The following is a 17,825-nucleotide window of genomic DNA, read 5'->3' as shown; positions in this document are numbered from 1 at the left end:
TTAAGTAGATAATATTTGAGCAAACCTTGGATGGAAAATATAATTTCTACCCGTGGATAAGGGACATTACAGGGAGAGAAAAGGGCATGAATAATACCTGATGTTGTCAGGGAAAAGGTAGAATTATTTCATACCTGAGGTAATGTTTTATTAAATCATTTACACAGATTTCTTTACTTTGATATCCATTTATGATGGCCTATTCATTAGGGTATAGACCAAGAGATTCTCAAAAGTACAGTTGCTTAAACAAGAGGGAAATTTCCTTCTCTCACGGACAGGCCCATTGTGAGCTGGAAGTCCAGGCCACGTAGGTGTCTATGCTCCACAAGGTTGTTCAGGGACCCAGGCTTCTTCTGTCCTATTGTTCTTCTAGCCTCTAGGTTACCCTCATCCATAGGAATCATATCTGCATTCCTGTAACTGCATAAGGAGAAAGAAGGTGGAAGGTAAGAAGTTTTCCTTCTAAGGAAATGTTGCACACATAACCCAGCAGCAAGCATCTAGCTGGGGGGCTAGTGTCCCATAGAAAGTTCAAAGAGTTCTATTACTAATAAGAGGGAGAAATTGCATATGTGGGATAATTAAGCAGCTTCTGATATAGTAGGTGCTTAATCAATGTTCATTGCTGAAATAATGAATGAATAATTAAGTGAATAATTAACAATGTTTCTATATTCCATCCAAATACAATCTAATATGGTCATCAGTAACCTCTCAGTTCCTTTTGTGAATCAAAGAAATTGAAGATGATTAGTTGTGCCAGATGCCTCAGTGGAGGGAGCTCTGTGTGTGTGTGTGTGTGTGTGTGTGTGTGTGTGTGTGTGTTTGGAGGTGGAGGGTGAAGAGAAAGGTGAAAGACTGAACTGCCAGAGAAAGACTTGGATGTCATGGTAATAGCAGCTTCTCTTAGGAAGTATGATGTCTTCTTAATCAGGGAAACAATTTCTCAACTAGAATACAGAAAATAGTTTCTACTATTTGGGACCCTGGAGTGACACTAACTGTACAATTTCTCCCTGGAAGCCATGCCTTCTCTTCGTCTTCAGGGACTCCATGTTCATCTCATGCCTTTGATCCAGCTGTTAGGAAATGGGCTCTCCCTTCGGAGGAAGCACGAGGTACCACCTGTCTCCAAGTCTCCACATCTTCATTCTTTACTTGTATCGATATCATATTTTCATTAGAAAAAATTGTCTATGGTTTTGGAAGGATATTTCTAGACTTTCAAACTGGATTCTAATTATATTATTTTATATCTATTTCCAAAAAGAAACCTCATGTCAAAAATAAAATACATATATACGTATATAACTTAAAGCTTACAAAATTATAGTAAGTACAAATTCCTTAAATACAAGGACTTGTTTGCACCTCTCATAAGTATTCTGATATAGAACTCAAAGTAGGTAGAATTGAATAAATGTGGATTGAATTTAATGGAGCACATAATTTCAATGTCATGGATTTGTGGTCATAAATTACCACATGTGAACTGTTCATATAGTGTGATTAATCAATGAAGAACTATGAGTCAAAGAAAACAGGTAAAGTATACAAGTCTAGAAGTAACCATAGACGTAGAGATAATTTTAAAAACAAACTAAGAACATTGTCTTTTTATAAGTTAAGTCATTTCTTTTTCTTTCCTTTTTTTTAGTGATAGGATCGCATTCTGTCACCCAGTCCGGAGTGCAATGGCATGACCTTGGCTCACTGCAGCCTCGATCTCCCAGCCTCAATCAATCCTTTCACCTCAGCCTCCTGAGTAGCTTGAACTACAGGTACACAACCCCCCCCCCCCCCTTTTTTTTTTTCAGAGATAGAGGTCTCACTATTGTTGCCCAGGCTGGTCTTGAACTTCTGGGCTCAAGCGATCCTTCTGCCTCTGTCTCACAAAGTACTAGGATTATAGGCATGTGCCACCATGCCTGGCTAATTTTTTTTATTTTGATATTTTAGAGACAGGGTCTTGCTATATTGCCCAGGCTGGCCTCAAACTCCTGGCCTCAAACAATCCTTCTGCCTCAGCCTCACAAAGTTCTGAGATTACAGGTGTGAGCCACTGCAACTGGCTTTCCTTTTTTAGATTAAAAAATAAGTACAGAAAAAAGTTCAAATATTATTGTCCCCCAATGGATTGTTTTGTGCATTGCACTTTGGAGACCACAGTAGTAGAGAACTGGGATTAAAATAACTATTCAAAGAAACTTGAGTCATGTTTATTTCAAGGAACCAAGGAATCATGGTGGTAAAGTTTTTTTATTTTTTTAATTTTTAATTGCTATGGATACATAAGAGTTGTGCATGTGATATTTTGAAACAAGCATACAATGTGTAAGGGTAATTGGGATATCCATCACCTCATACATTTATCATTTATTTGTGTTAGGAAGAATCCAATTCTACACTTTTAGTTATTTTGAAAAATTCAGGCAGATCGCGGTGGCTCACGCCTGTAATCCCAGCACTTTGGGAGGTCGAGGCGGGCAGATTGCTTAAGGTCAGGAGTTCAAGACCACCCTGGCCAACATGGTGAAACCCTGTCTCTATTAAAAATACAAAAATTAGCTGGGCATGGTGGTGCATGCCTGCAATCCTAGCTACTCGGGAGGCTGAGGCAGGAGAATTGCTTGAACCCGGGAGGCAGAGGTAGGAGAATTGCTTGAACCCGGGAGGCAGAGGTCGCAGTGAGCCGAGATTGTGCCACCACACTCCAGCCTGGGCAACAGAGTGAGACTCTGTAATAAATAAATAAATAAATAAATAGGTAAATAAATAAATAAATAAATAAAAATAATTTAAAAATCTATAAGTTTTTCCTAATTATAGTCACCCTGTGGTGCTATTGAACACTACCTCTTATTCCTTCTACCTAACTGTATTTTTGTACTCATTAACTATGCCTTTTTATCCCTCCTCCCCACTGCCCTTCCCAATTTTCATTGTAATAAGCACTCTATCTTAGGCCGAGAAACAATGACCACAGCAGCAAAACATTGGTTTCAGAAAGAGTTTTCATCGGAACCCTTGGTTCAAGTCCTAGAACTCACAGGTCAGATTAAAAACATAAAGTGACTAGAGAAAAATATAAAAGATTAAATAATCCAGTAGTGCAAATAATCACAAACTGTGGGTTGTGAATGAAGAGTTAATTTGGAGTTACTGAATGAAAGGTATCATTTAAAAAGAATATTAACCAAGGCCAGTACCGTTTTGGCTTGGAGAGATACTTCCTTTTGGGAAACAAAAACAGCATGCGTGTTAATAGAGGGCAAGAAGGAAGGATAATAAAGAGATTATTTTTCTTTATGTGATTAATATCTTTCACCTATAAATACAGAATTGAAATGTGAATTGCAAGTGCATCTTGGGAAATGTCCAAAGCTGAGAAAGTCTGATTTAATTGGTGTAGACCGATGAGAAGACTCAGATTCAAAGTATCTCTTTCATCTAATCTTAAAATTGTTATATTGGTGACAAATATGGCTTGTGGTAAACAATTCTGTAGGTTTTTTAAAAATTGCTTCTCCCAGTTCCTAACTTCTTTACAAGAACAAGATTGTTTTAAAAAATTAATAATTAATATCTATTAGGCATTACATAATTCATTCATTACATAACCACACAGTAAGAAAATCCATATCTTGCAAATGAGAAAATGGAAGCCTGGAAAGATTAAATGACTTGCTGAGGGCCATAGAAACTGGTGACACCAACGTGGCCTACCTTCAAAGCCCACGATTGTTCCTGTTTTGGGAAGCTATGAGGTCAGGGGAAGGTAATACAGGATGCGATACATTGCCTTCCTTAAAAACAAGAACAGAAACATAAAATAAAGGAAAGCAACAGAAAAATGTTTAAAAGACATGTAATTTGGACTTTTATAGGTTTTAAAGAGAAATTCTAATTATTCTTCCCACAGGTGAGGATGCTATGAAAACCCCTTGGGAAAACAAAGGCACCTTGGGGGCCATTGAGAACTCCTGACGAAGAGGGCTCAGCTGCCAGACCTGTTCAAGAAAGACCTCAGAAATCTCTATGGGGCTGTCAGAAGAAAAGGTTTGAAAAGGGTCTGGAGAGACTGAAATTTGTCTGCCTTGGACTTTTCTTTTGACAATTCACATCCATCTTAAGCAGAATCATTGTTTATTCTTATTATGCCAGGTTTCCTTTTCTGGTCTGCAGGTTCTCTAGGGTTTCATAGGCTAGTAGTTGGAATTTTCATATTTCAAAAGCATTGGGGATTTTGCAAAAACAAAATCTAAAGGATATTCAGCAGCACAGTTTACTTAGGAGGTTTTAATCATAATAATCTGCATAATGTATGAGAATTTCTACCTCAGCTGCCTCCTTTCTTTCTCTTTTGTGTCTGGGAAAAAGCCAGGGATTTTTCCCTTCCTCTTATTTAAATACCTTATAAAATTTTGGTGGAAGCATTTTGTCCTATTCTGTCTTCCTGATTCATTTTCTGCTGTAATGAGCAAAATTAATTTGCAAGAGCTGCTACTGACATAGTGTAATAAACTGGGTCATAGGTAGAATCAGTGCCTCCTTATGACCCTTAGCTGTCATTGCTTTAAGGAATTTGGCATGGTCCTCGAAGGCCAGAAGGCAATGTGGGTTGCATCCTACAGCTTTTGAGATCTCAGAGACTTACTGCACCCATGGCTGGGAATGAACTGTAAATGCTGACACTGGCAACTAGGTGCCAAACTGAAGTGATCACAACCTAATCTGAGCCAAAAGGCATTTCTTTGCATCAGGCATAAAGCAATATCAAACTCCCATAACCCACACACAACACAGAAATCGTTACTGAAGAGATTCAATATCATCATGCCAGACATTAAGTGAGTTATTTCTCTCCTTCCCTGTCTCACCACAGTTTCCTCCCACTTGGTCACACATGGTAAGCATTCATGTGTGCGAAGGCATTTTATGCCTTCGACCTAACCCCGACCACAGTCCCCTAGTCTTATCAGAGATCTGCACTCCCCACCATTTGAGCACGATGGAGTGCATATTTCCAGTGCAAAAAGACTGATATCATTATGATTTTCATTAACTAGTTGCCAGCTTGCATTCTTTTTTCTCCCTTTTTCTCTCTCTCAACAGCACTTCTGTCCTCAGCCCAACCCCAGCCAGAAAAGGTGTTGCTACATTCAGTGAAAAATTATTATTAGTATAGACATGAAATTTGATGATAATGTAGATTGTTTTGTGTCATCTGCAGGCTGTCACAATACACTCTGCATCACTGAAATGTGTTGACCAGAAGGATGATGGTGTTGTCATGATACTGAGGTCTTTTAATTAATTACTTTGTGACTTTCATAGCATTTAGAAAATGGAGAACAGGGTATTTTCTTGAACAGCCTAGCCAAATGAAAAACTGGTTACTAATGTATGTTATCTTCATCAACGAAGGCATAAAATAATAAAAACAAATTAAAAATTGTTAATAAATTAATAACTAATAAAATAAATAAAATAAAGATTGTTAGCATGTTTCATCCATGACAATCATGTATACAATTTTGTGATGTGCATAATAATTTTGTAGTTAGGTATCAGTGCATATTTTGCACATACTGCCTTCTTTAAAGGACTGTATAAATTGACTAAAATATTTTCAGAGACTTAATGAAGATACAATATAGGGACTTGTGATTTACACAAAGGACCTTTTAAATTTTTCAATGCATTTGTTTTAAAGAGGGCTTTGACCACACACGTACATTTTCTAACTTGGAAAAGTAGCTTCCTGTTATAATCAATACAGATTACTTTTGTACTTTAAAAAAATCAGGCAAATATTCTAAATTGTTGAACTCTCTGGGTACATGTATCTTCTGCTTTGTTAAGTTTATTTACTTTATACAGTTCCCCTTCTTTCCTTGCTGTAGAGCCTGTTCAATATCACTGACTAAATCACAGAAAGAACTCCAAGATCATCTAGCTAACCCACAATCACTGAAGCAAGCAAATGCTTGTTTAAAGAATCAGGGTAGGTGGTGATCTCTTCTATTTTTAAATCATTATATGGGTAAAAAATTATAAACATTGTTTTTCTTTATAAAATGGCTTCGCACATTTTACAGATTTACAATTCACCAACAAGTCATTTGAAAACCTCTGCACACTCCAGTAGTCATAATTTTAAAAATCAGATTTTATATTTTTCTTTTCTTCTCCTTTCCCTGATACAGTCTTAAGTCCCACATTTTACAGGATGCTTTATCCTCCTAAGTTCTATTTTGCTTTGCACATACATGCAGAATGCCTACTTATAAAGTCATGAGCATATAGATCCAATAGAGTATATGTGCCCAATTAAGTATTGTCCTTCTGGGTAGACATCTTAGAGGAAATGAACTTATTATGGATTTGTCCTAACTTCAGTAACACCCATCCATAAAAGGCCACCAAGTTGCTGCTTTCTGCAGTAGTACTCGAGTTGAAGAGAGGAGATTTTTCAAGGATAAGATACTTCGTGATCAATAGCATGTCCCAGAAGAAGGCAGAAAGTAGAAGATGAGGGGAGGATGGCTCCAACTCTTGTAGGACCTAGGGGATATGATGAGATTAGCCCGTGGGCAGTACAGGAGGACAGCAGGCTTGGGCAAAAGTGTACAGTATAAAGAAGATAATGGGAGACAAGAAACCTGGGATTAAAGTCCCAGTGAGCAAACAAATCACTCTTTTTTCTTTTTGGTTCTTCATAAAATGAGAATGGTTATATTCAGTTGAAAACCTTGGTGCCCCAGATATGAATCGCTATAAGCATCTGTCATTTTTGTAAAGAAAAAATATTTATGTTTTATTATGGAATTTCCCACATGTTGCTTTCTTGCTCCTAAATTGTTTGTGAGACTTTAGAAAGCAAATAATAGAATATTTTCTTTCTTTCTTTTTTTTTTTTGAGATGGAGTCTCGCTTTGTCGCCCAGGCTGGAGTGCAGTGGCGCGATCTCGGCTCACTGCAAGCTCCGGCTCCTGGGTTCACGCCATTCTCCTGTCTCAGCCTCCCGAGTAGCTGGGACTACAGGCGCCCGCCACCACGCCCGGCTAATTTTTTGCATTTTTAGTAGAGACGGGGTTTCACCGTGGTCTCGATCTCCTGACCTCGGCCCGCCTTAGCCTCCCAAAGTGCTGGGATTACAGGCGTGAGCCACTGTGCCCGGCCTAACAAAATATTTTCTTGGCTATTTTAGCAAAAGGAAAATCTGATTATCAACTTATGTTACTTTCATCAATGAGATCCAAAATAAAGAATACCTGGCCATATTGTTAGCTCATTTTATCAATATACAGTTGCACAGAATTAGGTCTCCAAAGAACAAATCATCAAAGAGCGTAGTTCCCTGGTGAGGGAATTCAAACCTGCTTAGTCATCTGCCTCAAATGACCAAAATATTAAAATAAATACTTTAAAATGTGCCAACAGTTCCGGGGTGCTAAAAAGCAAATCCCTAAATCATTTTTGTTGACTATAGATTTTATCTCTGGATTAGAATTGCTGTCTGATGCTTTCCCTTATTAGATTGCTAAGTGGAATAACTATGTATTCATTCTATATTCACTGGGCCTCCACCATGAAACAGGCTAATTTTTAGGCATCGAGGATACAGCAGTAAAGGAGACTCAGTTTCTACTCTCAGGAACTGTGTGGTGTAATTGGGATGTGGGGACAACAGTGGGTGTATGTAAGAAGACAACGGCCTAAATACGCACTTCCAAAACAAGGAGATAGATGCTATCATTCGGGGAGACACAGACAGCTCTGCGATTTATAACACTGTTCAGCACTTTAAGAGTGTTTGCTGCCAGGCACTGTGGTGTGCGCTTGTAGTCCCAGCTACTTGGGAAGCTGAAGAGGGAGGATCTCTTAAGCCTAAGAGTTGGAGGTTGTAGTGAGCCATGGTCACTCCTGTGAATACCTCCACCAGTCTAGCCAGGACAACAGAGCGAGACCCTATCTCTTTCAAAAAAAAAAAAAGTGTTTGCTATATGGCAGGCACAGAGCCAGCATTGTACATGTAACGTCTCATTTAAACCTCTTAGCAATCCCTAAGGAGTAGGTCCTCGTTCCCATTTTACCAATGAAAAAACAGACTTAATAGCTTGCCCCAAGCTACCTGTTATTTAAAGTGATTGATAGAATTTGAACCTAGGTGCTCTGACTCTAGATGTTTTATGTACCTTCGCAAGATTAAACTGAGAATTGAAGAATAAAAAATTACGCCAAGAATGGGGACAGTAGTTAGAGCAGGAATATAGAGATTAGTGGGGAAAGAAAAAAACAACCCAGAGAAGGAAGAGAGCATGGTATTTTCATGGCACAGCCACCAGCAGAGAATGGCTGAAGCAGAGTTCAGAGAGAGGAAGAAGAAAGGGAAAGTCGATGAGCTGGGTGGGCTCATACTATGCACGGGGCCTGCTTACCAGCTGCTGCTTCACACTCCTCCACTGTAGAAGGGAGCCCTGACGCTGGGTAACACAAAAGGCAACTTTATCTAAGTCCTAAAGTTCTTTGTTTTTGATGAAATAGTGATTTTGTTCCCAAAATTGTTTTAGAGCATAAAAAGACAAAGCTGGCATAATTTTTATTTTATAGATTATAAAGCTAAATTTCAGCATGGGATAGTGACTGCAACATTCTAATTAGAGAGTAAATTCAAGCGAGAACTCTGATGTCTTTCCTTATCTCCTATTGTCTTTTTACTCTACCATATAACTATCTTCTTATAATACATTTAAGGCTGAATATCTAATTTTTAGAAACACAATGTCACTAAAAATAAAATGCCTTTTTCCACTCCCAGTCCCTCTCCTTTCTTAGCCAGATTAGCATGATCTGGCTAATGCTAATCATTTAGGTGATGCCAGATTAGCACTCCTAAAGTACAATCCTCTGCAGGCTGCTTCTTTATTTCTATGTAATCACACAATAGTCAATTTTGAGCAATAAAAATAAAAAGCTTTTATATTGAAAGAATATGTTATTTTCATCTCACTTTATTACACATACTGACTAAATCACTTAGGAGATAATAAAATACATAAGTAAAATATATTTCCTTCCCCACCAAGTTGATATTATTATTTTTTTTTAGATTTTGGCACTTTGTCACAAATTTGGTTTTATCAGAGAGTTCAAAGAGTGCTTCAGAAAATAAGAAAACAAAGTGATTCCTTCCATCATTCTATATTTTCCTTCTGATAACCTTCACCTATCAACTTAGTCACCATTTAACTCTTAGTGATAGTTACCCTTCATCTTATCTCTACGAATTTCCTTCACAAAAAAGGAGTCCATTTGTCTTGTAGATATAACTAGTTTTGAATGGAAATACAAAAGAAATGTATTGTGTTCTTACATAACAACTACAGATATTGACTATATCAAAAAAGGGACAGTTTGAAAAAAAAAGTGAGCCAGTATATACTTACAAATTTTAAGAATGATTTTATAAAGTCATTTCCATTTAAAATCTGCATTTACAAATTTTACATCCTCCCCTAGTTCATGTTTTTCACAAATGAAATTTGAGAAGTCTTCCTCCCAGGCACTGTGGCCCAAGGAGTTGTGTGTACCTTAGTGACTTGTGCTGCTCTCAGTGACAGCCTCTATAGTTTGGGAAGCCTTGTGTCCTGGGAGCCACAGCACAGCCCCCGGGAAACCCCTGTGAGATCTGACACCCAAAACGGAGAGCACACATGGATCTGTCTGCCTCATATTCCTCTCAGGATCTGAATGGAGACCCCAGGTGTCAACTGCCCCAACACTAAGTTGAGAAACTCTGGATCTCAGTCAACCTCCAGTGTTTTCCACAGCCTGTACGTGATTTTTTGGTAATCTACTACACTTAAAGTTCCTGGACACTTCTCTGCTCCCCCAAGGGTATCACGGTAATGGATCTCTTCTCAGTTTCCATGGACAGCAAGTAGAAAATGACATCCTTCCCATTCCTCTGGTCACTGCAGGCTATTCTTAAGGGTTGTCATTCACTAATGCAAACTTGAAAGAAGCCATTAACAAAATGGAACACTACATTTTAAACATTTAAAAACATTATGCAATTCATCTGTATCAACGTTTTATGTGTATCTGAAGTTTATATAACTTGAGATTTGAGAGATAGCTGAGAAAAAAAACTTACGTTTATTTATACATGAAACATTTTTTTAATACCAAAGAATGCTGAAAGTCAGAGAGTTGATACTTGAAATAGTTAAACTTGCAAAGAGACTCATTCATTACTTTTCAGAGAAGAAAATCTTCTTAAAGCTAAAACATTCAATTCTTGGTTTAAGTCCAAAGGTTCTGTTCAGTTGTTTTGAAGTTACAGGGAAAAAAATGTACTTTTCCTATCGTACCCATTGACATTTTTAAACAAAAATAATTCAAAGATATTTAAACAGTATGACTTCAAATGTCTGTGGTTAATCCATTGTGGAGAAGAATCTGTAGGAGAAAAAAAAACTATGAAAAAATAAACTTGGAGTTTGATCATGCTTTCAAACACTGGAATCAAACTAAAATTCTTCTAGGTTTATAACTGTACTATCAAAGTTTGTTTTATTTTTAACTAAAAGAGAATATAGGTTCCTGTATTGTATTTTTTAAAAGTATTTTAAGTGTAAATTAAAAAAAACTATTAGACTCACAGAATAAAATAGTCACATAACAGGGAGTTCTGTTTCATTAATTCTGTAGAATTAATATGTGATCTTCCCCAATCTATTTTTGAGTTGTAATTTAAACTCAAATTCTATTCTGAAGTGGTCAAAAATGCATAATTTAGTTTAAAGGGATGACTATTTGGTACAACAGCCCAGAGGTAAAAGCTAACAGACATGTCAGTGTTATCGATGTTTATGGTTATTTAGCCTCTTGTACTCAGGGACAATAAAAAATAGATGGGATTGAATTCTTGGGTAAGATACTTTCTGTCTTTCACCTTTCATTTCTTTATCTGTAAAATGGGGTAACAGTAGGATTATTGTGACTGTTAAAAGAGGAGATATGTGTAGAACAGCATAGGTAATATCTGACACACAGTGTATACTTACAAATTGTTAGTTTCTTTCACCTTTCCCCGAGGCATTCATTAATGGAATTAAAAATTATGAAATATCAAAGTAAAATAAGACTTAATAGCTGATGTGAAACAAATTTGTGTAATAAATTCATTTATTCTCATTTGAGTCAATATCTTTTTCAAGTTGTTCTTTATACACTATTAGTGGGTGTAAAATCAACGTAGCTGATTCTGACCAGAAGGGAATGGAAGAGAAGATAAAGTATCAGAGTATATTACACATAGAAGAAAGGTTTCTTTCAATTTTCATTTCAGTTATACATATGGCCTATATATGTATTGCAGACTAGGTCACAATGTAAAATGTATTTCGTTCTAGGGGTTACCGTTTTGTTTTGTTTTTTAAAGGGAAATATTGCATTATCTGTTCTTTCTATTCTCACTGACATCTTTTTCTGAGTTCACAAAACATATATGGAGATGGCCTTAAACATACGCCAATGTTCAAAAATTCACTGAAGCATTTTAATCAACTGAGCATATTTTCCAAATGAAAGAAAATATTCTGACTGTCTGATCTCATATTATAATTTTTTGAGCCATTACCAATTATGAGACATTACGCTATCCACACACTCTATTCTTCACAACTGCCTCAAGAGGTATTGCTTATTCTCTTTGTGTTACAATGAGGAAACTGAGTCTCAGGGAAGTGAACTCAAAGCCAGGGCTAGATTCCAGTTTTGTCTCACTCCATGCCCAAGCTTTTCACCACTAACCCATAAACACGTTCGCAGGTGGAACAAAAATTGTGTTGCCTGGTCAGTGGACAAATGGCTCCCACGGCTCTTGCTGAGTGACAGACTCGGGAAGGAATGCACCACACAAAGGAAACGGCTCTGAGATGGTAAAGAACGCTTCTCTCACAGAGCAAGTTGGGTCTATCAGTGACTAGTTTAGTCATAACACAATTTAGCCTTTTAAAGAGACAGAATTGTATAAATACAGTACAGGAAGTTCAAAAAGTAATATTTTAGAAACCACATTCTTTTCTCCAGAACAGACAGCACAAAAGGTTCCATTCCCCACATTAAAACATTCTGTCTTCTCCTTGGGACACAGTGAAACGTTTACTAAGAAGTCTGAACAGCCTTAGGAGCATGAACCCTGATTTTTTTTCCCACTGTGTTCACAAAAGCAATGGATTCATTGGCAGTCCAGGACTCTGAAACAGCCTGTTCAGATTTCTTTGCTCATGCTCAGCTAATATGAATCACTTTAACTAAGTATTGCCCTGCTTTGCAGAACGGTTCTGACATTGCTAATAGTTGGCTCAGTTGAGTTGACCACAATAAGAGCTTTCTCCAGACTGAGAGAGAGCCAATCAGGCCCTTGTGAATGTCAGCATTTAGTTTGGAGATGGATTCAGATCCAAATTTTAAAATATAATAAACACTCTCCAAAGATACATTACAGTAGGGCAGCTACTAAAAGCCGTCATAACAGGGCAATTGTGGAACGCCAGATGAAACCTAAACTTTGTATCATACAAGAGCATGCTATAATGGAACTTCTTAAGGGGCTTTTCACAGTCCCTGCTAAAGAATGTTATTCGTCTGCTTCTATTCCTTTTTCAGTTTTTGGTTCCTTGAAGCTAATAAATTCAAATCTGAATCAACTTATTCTTATATGATATTAGATGGTCTCAAAAATATCTTCTATTTCAAAATTCCTCCCTTATAAATGGAGGTACTCAGCAATAAAATATTATAAAGAGCTTTTAGAAAGTACTGTGAGAGTCACCAAGAGGCATGCTGCACTTGGGCCCCGTGTAGCACTGCCATTGACAGAAGGAGAGACACTCAGAGTGGCTTGGGAGATTGAATTTAAACAACCTCCACATATCCTGAACTAACATCCTTTCTTACAAATAAAAGTACTGCATAGAATTCCAATTAAATTGGTCAAAGCCACTATATTTAGACCAGAAGCAACCCCTTAAATCACTTAATTCACGTTCTGCTGAAAAGGGTAATCCTCTACCAAGGAACCTATGATTTGTCTGCTTTTTAGGAATCCAAGAAGAAATAATGATTTATTTTTTAATAACAAAAGTTAGACTATTGACATCCTTTCTTGCAACCACCTCCCACTCCCCTTAGCCCAAATTTCATTTATAATTGCATACTTAGGACAATAATGCCATTCAGCTCATGCTTTCTCAGACTGAGTATAGAAAAAGAATCATAACAGTTTTAAAATTATTATATTTTATACAATATTTTGGCAGATAGTCTCAAAATCATTTCTATCAAAGTTCATTTTCTGTTGATTTCTTAAAAAATTGATTCATTATTTATGTATTTTTATAGTTCTTTTCTTGGGTATAGTTTCTGTTTGTGTAATATAGGCTCAGCATAGGAAAATTAGAAAATAAAGAAAAAGATTGAAATGAAAACAAAAAGTTCCCACACCACTGCCATGCATAAGAAATCACTGTCAACATTTAGGATTCTATCCTTCCAAAATTGGTTTCAATGCATATGTGCATGCATTAAGTTTTACAAAATGTATCATCATATAACATATACATCCCCTCAAAAACTATCAATTACAATTAATTGCCCTTGTTATTAAAAGTTGTTCAAAAATATGTTTGACAGTTACAAATTTTGTATTCCTGGAATGTGCAATAATTTATTTATCTTACATACTAGGCGTTTAGGTTTCCCCTAAATTTTCACTATTACAGTTTATGCTGCTGGTAATATCTTTTACACATGCCTTGTATTCATTCTTTCTTTCTTTTTTTTTTTTTTTTTTTTGAGACGGAGTCTCGCTCTGTCGCCCAGGCTGGAGTGCGGTAGTGTGATCTCGACTCACTGCAAGCTCTGCCTCCCGGGTTCACGCCTTTCTCCTGCCTCAGCCTCCCGAGTAGCTGGGACTACGGGTGCCCACCGCCACGCCCGGCTAATATTTTGTATTTTTTAGTAGAGACGGGGTTTCACCGCGTTAGCCAGGATAGTCCCAATCTCCTGACCTCGTGATCCGCCCGCCTCGGCCTCCCAAAGTGCTGGGATTACAGGCGTGAGCCACCACGCCCGGCCTTCATTATTTCTTAGAGGTAACATTGCTATGCCGCAAGGACCAAGGAGATGTTAAACGTTTTGTATATGTTGCCAAATTGCCCTCCAGAGAACTAGAAACAATACCTTCTCCCACCTGTTTCATTGCTGTCTGCCATGTTGGAGGTTCTTATTGTTAGGCAGCCTTTAAGATGCTCCGCAATGATTCTCTCCTCTCCAGTGTGGGCTGCACATAGTGATTTGCTTCTAGTGAACAGAATATGGCAGAAATGATGGGCTATGGCATCAGATTTCAGTAATAAAAAGACTGCTTCTGTCTTATGTGCTGTCTGTCTCTTTCTCAAATCACTTGAGCTGGGGGAAGCACAGTGCTGCGTTGTTGGCAGCCCCCTGAAAAGGTGGACAACTCATCACCAGGAGCTGAAGTCCCCAGCCTAACCACTCAGAGGAACTCAGACTTGCCAACAACCGTGTACATGAGCTTGAAGACAAACTTGCAACTCCAGTCCAACCTTGAGATGACTGCAACTTCACGAGAAGCCTTGAGCCAGAATCGCCCAACTAAGCCATCCCCAGATTCCTGATACACATCACTGTCAGAAAGAGTTTGTTGTAAGCTTCTAAGAATTGGGGTGAGATGTTAAACAGAAATAGATAAGAAACAACCATTTTTCCCATCCTCACTAATTTTCATTTGAATGCCTTTTACCTAATACAAAGGTTGAATGTGGTTTTCATTTGTTCAATGGTCACCTGTAGTTCTTTTGTTGAGAATTATCTGTCATCATATTTTCATTTCCTCTTATTAATTCACAAGAGCTCCTTATGTATGAAAGATACAATTCTTTATCTTTTTTGTATGTTGCAGTTAGTGTTTTCTCACTTTTCCATTTTGTTTCTATTTCTCTAGACACTGAAGTTGTTTGATATTTTTTAAAAGTTCCAATTTGTTATAGAAAAATCTATCCATATTTCCTTCTATGGATTGTTCTTATGAGATAATGCAGAGAAAAATCTTACTCATCCCTAAATTAAATATATATCTACCTATATTTGCTAAGAGTATTACATAATAAAACCATAAACATGTACTATTTAATCTATTAAAATGTATTTGCATAAAATTCGGTACAAATAAAATTTTTTTCTTCCAAATAGCTTTCCAGTAATCCTAGAAATATTTATTCAGAAAATGTTTTCAGACTGATTTAAATTCCACCTTTATTGCATAGTAAATTCTTAGAATAGCAGTTCTCAAAGTGTATTCCATGGACCCTGGGGGTTCCTTAGAAATTTTCATGGGTTCCGCAAGGTCAAAATTATTTTTATAATAATACTAAAGTATTGTTTGACCTTTTCACTGTCTTGACATTTGCACTGATGGGTGTCAAACTGTGGATGCCTTAGCACAAATCAAGGAGGTTTGACCATCTGAGCTAATGGTCATTATGTTGTTCATTTCCACACACTTGCACTTTTAAATATAAAGGTAGTTTCACCTACGAATGACTTAAGTAAGGCAGTAGAAATTATTAATTGTATTAAACCTCGAACCTTGAGTACACATCTTTTTGATATGCTGTGTGACACAATAGGAAGCACACATAAAACACTTCTACTGCATGGTGGAGAATTATAGTCTTCTTGAGAAAAAATGTGATTGTTTGAATTGAGAGCTTTTTTATGAAATATTATTTTACTTGAAAGATTCACTTATTCAGGCTTAGGTATCTGGCAGACATTTTGTTGAAAATGAATGGAGTGAAATTTTCACTTCAAGGAAAACAACTGAAACTATTTTTTGCCAATGATATAGAGGCTTTCAAGTGAATACTGGAATTTTGGGCAAGTTGCTTCTTGCCCAAACTTGACATAAACTTGACAGCTTCCCAGTACTTAAGGATGTTTCTCACTTTGGGAGTCTGACGTAGGTGGATCACAAGGTTAGGAGTTGGAGACCAGTCTGGCCAACATAGTAAAACCCCGTTTCTACTAAAAATACAAAAATTAGCCAGACGTGGTGGCGTGCACCTGTAGTCCCAGCTGCTTGGGAGGCTGAGGCAGGAGAATCACTTGAACCTGGGAGGCAGAGGTTGCAGTGAGCTGAGATCATGCCACTGCACTCCAGCCTTAGCAACAGAGTGAGACTCTATCTCAAAAAAAAAAAAAGTTTCTGATGAGATCAGTGATATTATTAAGTGTAATTTTTTGACATTGTATGATAAAATGTTAGCATTTAGAAGAGCTACATAACTTGATTCAAAGCACAAGACAGACAAATTGATTTTAGAATACAAAATATTCATTGATATCATTACAGATTCCACATTGCAGCTAATCTTCATTAAACTACCACGTGGTGAATTTTAATGTAGTATCCAAGAAGCATACGGACACCTTCTCCATTGTCCTACTATGTATCTGTGTAAGGCCAGATTTTCTTCATATACAGTAACCAAAGCAACATATGGCCACAGACTGAATGAAGAGGCAGGTATGAGAATCCAGCTCTCTTTTATTAAGCATAACATTAAGGAGATTTGAAAATATGTACAACAGTGCCATTCTTATCACTCATTTATTTTTACTTTGGAAAATACAGTTTTTAAAATAAAAATATGTTATTTATGTGTAACAAATTTATTATGGCTAATTTTAAAATAATAAATACTTATTTTAATAATTGCTGAATTATGATTTCTCATATGGTAAGTATTGATATATATGTATATAACCCAAATAAAGCAGACCACTTTGGGATTCCACTTTCCTTCTTTCCTTTTCCATGTCATGTCTACCACATCCTTCCCATCAGCATTTAAATATGTTCAAGTTCTAAAATACTCCTCATCCCACTTCTCCTCAACACAGCTTGTCATCTCCTCTTCAAAACCAAACATTCTCCTTTCTTGGCTTCAGTTAACATTGATAACTCATCATCCTCTATTCTGTTTTTTGAATTGTGAATTCACACAGGGTCCTGAATTCGGGCCGTTCAGGCCCCTTCTTGTCTCATTATGTCTTTCCTCTGTCAATCATTTCACCTGCTTTTATGCCTGTATAAAATCTCATCAATATTTATGTCTCTAATGTATTTAATTTTATGCAGGAACATGATCTTTTTCTCCTCTATTTTTCATGTTGCTATAAACATTTAGTTGAAAGCAACTGCTGAAAAATTAAAATGCTTCATCCATTTTCTTGGAGGCCCTTTGAGCACATTAGATAACATTAGATGGGGACAGTGGTTTAGATCCAAAGTTCTGCCAGTTGTGTTTCATCCTGGCATGTTTGCAATGGCTGATCAAGGGTACATGAAAGAGTTTGGAAAGGGCAGGCTCTTCCAATTTATATAAAATGCTTAAGTTGCTGCTAGTGGAAGTGAACTCTGTAAGTGAACTAAAACAGTCTGCTACAAAGATCTATACTTCCCTTAGAGAAATTTATAAGCTTTCATTATCAGTAGCATAAATCACTCAAACAACCACATCAACTAAACCAAATTTTGTGTAAATAGTATAAGGGGCCCAATGGCTGGAATAATTCTAGAGCAATTTAACTCATTAGAGCTGTTTATCTTATACCAAAATTTTCCTCAATCTTGCTTTTTATAAATGATCATTTCTTTGTTGTCAGGTTTCCCGGGACTCTGTTGCATCAAATTCTACTCCTAGGCATCAATTTTAAAGTAT

The 17,825-nt window shown here is 37.0% G+C and overlaps 1 long non-coding RNA gene across 2 annotated transcripts in view; it reads left to right on the top strand.

The window, feature by feature from the left end:
• Window positions 1-5,498, top strand: part of LOC134758276 (uncharacterized) — a 70,376-nt gene extending 64,878 nt beyond the window's left edge. Inside the window, exons 3-4 of one of the 2 annotated variants that reach the window (XR_010133278.1) lie at window positions 377-449; window positions 3,926-5,498. This is a non-coding gene — a long non-coding RNA (uncharacterized lncRNA). The remainder of the gene's footprint in view (window positions 1-376; window positions 450-3,925) is intronic. The other variant, XR_010133279.1, reaches the window with a different exon arrangement.
• The last annotated feature ends 12,327 nt before the right edge of the window (window positions 5,499-17,825 follow it).

The sequence above is a fragment of the Gorilla gorilla genome, chromosome 3, assembly GCF_029281585.2.
Source record: "Gorilla gorilla gorilla isolate KB3781 chromosome 3, NHGRI_mGorGor1-v2.1_pri, whole genome shotgun sequence".
NCBI classification, from domain to species: Eukaryota; Metazoa; Chordata; class Mammalia; order Primates; family Hominidae; genus Gorilla; species Gorilla gorilla.
This window is presented reverse-complemented; position numbering and strand designations above follow the sequence as displayed.